Genomic DNA, 5878 nt, shown 5'->3' on the forward strand with positions numbered 1-5878 from the left:
CAGGTGAAGATTACTCTGGTAAGCATATAAGTGAAAAAACAATAATATTCTGTTAACAATTGGGAGTTAAGGGCCTGTCCCACTTGGGCGACCTCCACCGCGACCTCTGGCGACCTGAAGCGACTAAAAAAAAAATCAAGGTCGCGGTGACCTACGACCTCCTACGACTATGCTGAAGACCTCCCTCGACTATGAAGGAGACCTCCTTCAACCTCCTTCTACTATGTTGAAGACTGGCTTCGACCATGTACGTTTTATTCGAGGATGGTCTCTGGCAAATTGGTCCGTGAATGAACACGACCCCCTTCCACCTCAGAGGACCACACCCAAAACCAACACTGACCAGTGACGAGTGTCTATAGCTCAAATGATCACCTGATAAAATGATGTCATGTCTGCATTTCTTTCTCACTAAAAAATGACTCCCAAGTTTCAAAAAATAAATAATTCTGAACCATGCAAGCAAGGAAGGAACTAGTTTGGAGGATGTTAGTAAATATACAACTACTGCTGTTTGCAGTAGCCCTTTTGCTTCAGCAGCCTTTTAAGAATGGCAGAAGGGGAAGAGCAAGGGTGAAGAGGAAGCACAAGAAGAGGTCTCAATGGGTGAATGGAGATGATGTGATGGACTGTCCCAGTACACCAGGTGACTGGAAGAGAGTGGCACTGGGCTTTGACAAAAGATGGAACTTTTAGCACACATGTGGGGCAGTGGATGACAAGCATGCCATTCTTGTCCCTGTCCCTCTCATTTTCCTTATCGTACAGGATGGCATTCTGCTGGAACCATTCCTCAAGGTCCCCCTCCTGCTGCCTGGTGAAGGTGTAAGGCATAACCTTCCTCCAGCCCTCCCTCACCACCAATGGGGCATCTGCCTCTGATGCTGTGTCAGACACAGGAGAAAGGGCTGCTTTGCTGCCTTCAAATGAGGCAGTGAAGGATGGGGTGGTGGTGAGGATATATACTACCACCCTGGTCTCCTCCTCCAGGGGTCACTCATGCAGGGCTACCTCCTTCTGCACTATTATCTCCTGTGGCATCACCTCCTGCCACTCCTCCTCCTGGGTGGGCAACGCCTGCATGGCAGGGTTTTTTAGGGTTGTACCCTCCCCCTGTGCTGCTGCCTTTTTGGTGCCGTCTCTAAAACACAAGTCTCCTCTCCAAAAAACTCTCCAGCTATGAATGAACATGTCTTGGAGTGTATTATCTGAATAGTGGCCGATTAGGAAAAGGGATGATGCAACGAGACCTGGGTGTCATGGTACACCAGTCATTGAAAGTAGGCATGCAGGTGCAGCAGGCAATGAAGAAAGCGAATGGTATGTTAGCATTCATAGCAAAAGGATTTGAGTATAGGAGCAGAGAGGATCCACTGCAGTTGTTCAGGGTCTTGGTGAGACCACACCTGGAGTATTGCGTACAGTTTTGGCCTCCTAATCTGAGGAAAGAAATTCTTGCCATAGAGGGAGTACAGAGAAGGTTCACCAGACTGATTCCTGGGATGTCAGGACTTTCATATGAAGAAAGACTGGATAGACTCGGCTTGTACTTGCTAGAATTTAGAAGATTGAGGGGGGATCTTATAGAAACTTATAAAATTCTTAAGGGGTTGGACAGGCTAGATGCAGGAAGATTGTTCCCGATGTTGGGGAAGTCCAGAACAAGGGGTCGCAGTTTAAGGATGAGGGGGAAGACTTTTAGGACTGAGATGAGAAAAACATTTTTCACACAGAGAGTGGTGAATCTGTGGAATTCTCTGCCACAGAAGGTAGTTGAGGTCAGTTCATTGGCTATATTTAAGAGGGAGTTGGATGTGGCCCTTGTGGCTAAAGGGATCAGGGGGTATGGAGAGAAGGCAGGTACAGGATACTGAGTTGGATGATCAACCATGATCATATTGAATGGTGGTGCAGGCTCGAAGGGCCGAATGGCCTACTCCTGCACCTATTTTCTGTGTTTCTATGTAAGAGGTGAAGTTCTGCTGTTTAAATCACCTTTTTTTCTACTGACATTTTTTTCACCCCGGAGCTATTACCATCGTCTACCTTCGACCACCTTCGACTAGCATCACAACCCACTACGACCGGCTTCGACTAAAAAAATATTGATTTTCCCCTATTTTTAAGGCGACCTATTTTTAGTCACGGTCAATTTTTAACATTTTGAAAAATACGCAGTGACCTCGCTGAAGCCTCAACTACGTGGAGACCACTCTCGACCATGAAGGAGAGTGACGAAGACCTCCTACGACCTCATGGCGACCTTTCCACGACTGTGGGTCGCGGGCAAACTCGCCAGAGGTCGCGGTGGAGGTCGCCCAAGTGGGACAGAGGCTTTAGTTTCACTACACAAGAGTTGCATCCTTTGGTGTGTTCTGCAGTTCAGAGATGCAGGTTGATATTTTTGAAATTTTTGATGGACTGGCTATGTTTGGGCTGAAAGGCTTTGTTAGCCTAAGGTGGAGTAATGATTACCGCAGGAAATATATAACTTATATTTATATTGTTAGGTATTTGAAAATATCTGTTTTTCAAATTTAAATCATACAATTACTGTCTATTTCTAAAGCAGTTTGTTTTGAATTGAGGGAGGACAATCATCTGCAATTTCTCCTTTGTATGCACAGTGTAATCACCAGCAAGGCTGAATATGTAACACTGTCCTCTCTGATGAATGGTTTAACGTGTCTTTTTTATCTTGCAGTGCAGTAAAAAAAATATTGTGGAGATGGCAATGAGATGGGCACATGTGGGAAATATGGTGTGATTTTACTTCGGAGTCACGTGAGTGACTACGTGAAGAAGCCCGCTTCCACGCATGCGTGTCATATCGCTACACGCATTGCAACGAGTCACACAGGGGGGAACGGCGTTCCCCAAGCGGGAGATTTGAAAGTCGGGAACAGCAGGTAAGAGACTCTGCGTTCCTTTTTACTACTTACTTTTAGGAGGAAAGCTGGCGGGGAGACCCGTGGAGGGCGAGCAGCCAGCAGCAGCAACAGCACGAGTTTCCCTGGAGGGGAACAACCTGAGCCCGACTTTGCTCCCGCACCGGCAAAATTCACCTCTCGGCCGGGCGGGAAGCAAAGTAAAAAAGGTCCCTATGCCAGTCTCAAACGAGACTGGCTTGGGACCAGTCGCTAGCAGCCAGCACAGAGGCTGCGGGACAGACAGCTCGGACCAGCGGTACCGGGGCTCGAAACGCTCAGCGAGTGCAGCGGCACTTATGGAGTCGGAACGGGACGTTCGGGCTGAAAACCTTGTTCACAAGGTAAGCACCAGGGTCCAGGGGATCTATAGGAACAGCCGGGGTTACCGGCTGCGGAACTGCCGCGAAGGACCAGGCCCGTGAACACCGGGGTCGGTCCAAGCGGCTCGAACCCGACACAGGGAACGACGGTCACCGGCGGGAGAAGGAAAGTCGGGAACAGCAGGTAAGAGACCCTGCGTTTCCTTCAACTTACCTTTCTAGGTGCAGACATGGACCAGGTCCATGTAAGGTGCAGAAGGCCGGCGGGAGAACCGCGGAGGAGCGGCAGCAGCAGCGGCAGCGGCAGCAGCAGTGGCAGCCGGCAGTTTGCAGTAGCACAGACAGCAGCAGTGGCAGCTGGCACTTCGTGAGGAGCTGGCAACGGCAGGAGCAGCATGGGCACATCGATTCCCGGAGGGGGAAAAACACCTGTGCCCAACTTCGCTCCAGCACGGTGAGAAAGTTCATTTCTCGGCAGCAAAGGACTTTGCAGTTGACTGGCTGCAATCTACTACAAGGGACCAGTATGTGAGTACCAGGATCGGTCCCAGCGGGGTTTTAGTTACAATAATCGCTTCTCGGCTTTTTGGCTAAGATCAAGTGTAGTATCTGTTCTTATCAGTTTAATATCTGATACACCCCTTATCTAGGGACTATATATATTATATAAAAACTATAGTAGCTGTTATCATCAGTTTTAATGTCTTATATGTCCCTTATCTAAGGACCATATAAGTAGGAGTGCCCAGAATTGAGGGCATTAGAGTGGGGTTGACCGGCTGCAACGACCATAAGGGACCAGTACCGTCAGTACGGGGGTGGGTCCCAGGGGTCTAAGATAAAGGAGCAGCCAGGAGTGCTGAGAGCGTTGAAGTCAGGTTAAAGGAATAGATGGAAGCAGCTGTGCCAGTTATCCTCCACACCGGCCATATCCACTCCACGGAAGGAAGGACAACACTGGAGAAGGAGGACCATGGAACAGCGGGCAGCCAGCAGCAGCCAGCGGCACTTGGATCAACCGTAGTGGGATCAGCTGTGCCCGATGTCGGCCCCGCACCGGCCAGATCCATGTGACCGAGCGGTAGGCTAGACACAAAAAAAAAAAAAAAAAAACAAGGTAGTGGACTCGGAAGGGTCCGACTTTGCATAAAACCGCCGGCAACCAGTGCCCGAGAGGGCTGGAGCGGGAAGAAGCGGTGTATGGAGCCTTGCTCCAACGTGATAAAACCACAGCAGTACCTCTTTGAGGGCTGCACAATGCTTTTACCCCATCAGAGGGGAGCACTGTGGGTCAGTTCTGGGCTGACCTGCAAGAGGGGTCCGCAGAACAAAAGACAAGTGGGCAGCAGTTTAGCCCCACATGGGTACCCCGTGTGGGACCCTAGAGATCTCTAACTCTATAAAAAAGAGTAGGCAGGACCCTGATGGGCCAGAGCCTGGTAATACAGCGTCCCATGATCCTAACACAGCAGGGACTCTGCTGGACATGGTGGCCGATTACTTTAGCCAAGTCAAACATGGGTAGACTTGGATCCAGGATGGCAATAGTATTACTATATGTCTGGCCACAAACGCCAACAAGAAAAATTTACAAACACTGGCCAGACATCTGCCACCTGGCAACGGTGAGGCATTACAGGTGCCCAGTGTAAACCAATGCATTTGGCAGCATATGGACGAACATCAGGAACCAGGACCTCAAGATCCAGAGAACCTTCAAGGGATTGACGGAAGGCATCATAGCACACACCAGCACCCTGGACTAAACGTAGGTAACCAAAGACCATCAAGACGCACTAGATCTGTTTAATAATATGCAATATAACCTGAACTACACGTGGAAGGCGGCCATTCAGCCAGCACTAGGACCCCAAAAATGCTACCATTTGCAAATAAAAACCGTGTGTGGACTAAGCCAAGACACTGGGGCTCATCAAGGCCAGCGCAAGGGCCTATTTTGGAGCATGATACCAGCCACAGGCAAGGCCATAAAAAATGTGGCTCATACCAGTAGCAGGGTCAGAAATCAATATAACCTGCAGGATCCGTTTTAGGGTATGGCCAGGGCGGCCACCCTGGAAGATGCGGAAGCCTCAACCTCCCACACAACCCCGAACAAGAAATATTAAACCAGAACCTTATTTTCAAAAAACCAAGGAAATAACAAAACCACCGGTAACCAGGGAGGTAGGTGGGTGGGGTTTTCTTCTGTTAAAATAGGGACCTACGAGGGTAGGGGAGGTTGCAACACTACAGTTATGTATGGTATATAATCACTACAGATTCATATAATCTCAGCAGTATTCAGGGTTATCTGATAGGGTTTTTCTCATCCCATTAACCACAGTACATCATACACCAGAAGGGCATTTTGTCCTTACATAAACCAAACAATCTAAAACCCACATGGTGCTACAAGAATTGTACACAAAAGATGGGATTGAACATATTATTAAATATAAGATAGAGTAGGGTTGCAGGATTATCATTGATTTTAACCCTAAACACATTTGTTTTAGATATTCATTTTAAGATGGATGCTCTTATTATTGATATAGACTTGGTGTCAGTTGTGGGTTTCTATATGGCAGGCATTGACTCAATAGAGGAACTTTGGCAATATAGAGC

General features: G+C 48.4%; 1 pseudogene; it reads left to right on the top strand.

Moving 5' to 3' along the window:
- The first annotated feature begins 3820 nt into the window (after window positions 1-3820).
- On the top strand, window positions 3821-3928 carry LOC129697723 (U2 spliceosomal RNA; annotated as a pseudogene).
- The last annotated feature ends 1950 nt before the right edge of the window (window positions 3929-5878 follow it).

This window comes from Leucoraja erinacea, chromosome 5 (assembly GCF_028641065.1).
Source record: "Leucoraja erinacea ecotype New England chromosome 5, Leri_hhj_1, whole genome shotgun sequence".
In the NCBI taxonomy this organism is placed as follows: Eukaryota; Metazoa; Chordata; class Chondrichthyes; order Rajiformes; family Rajidae; genus Leucoraja; species Leucoraja erinaceus.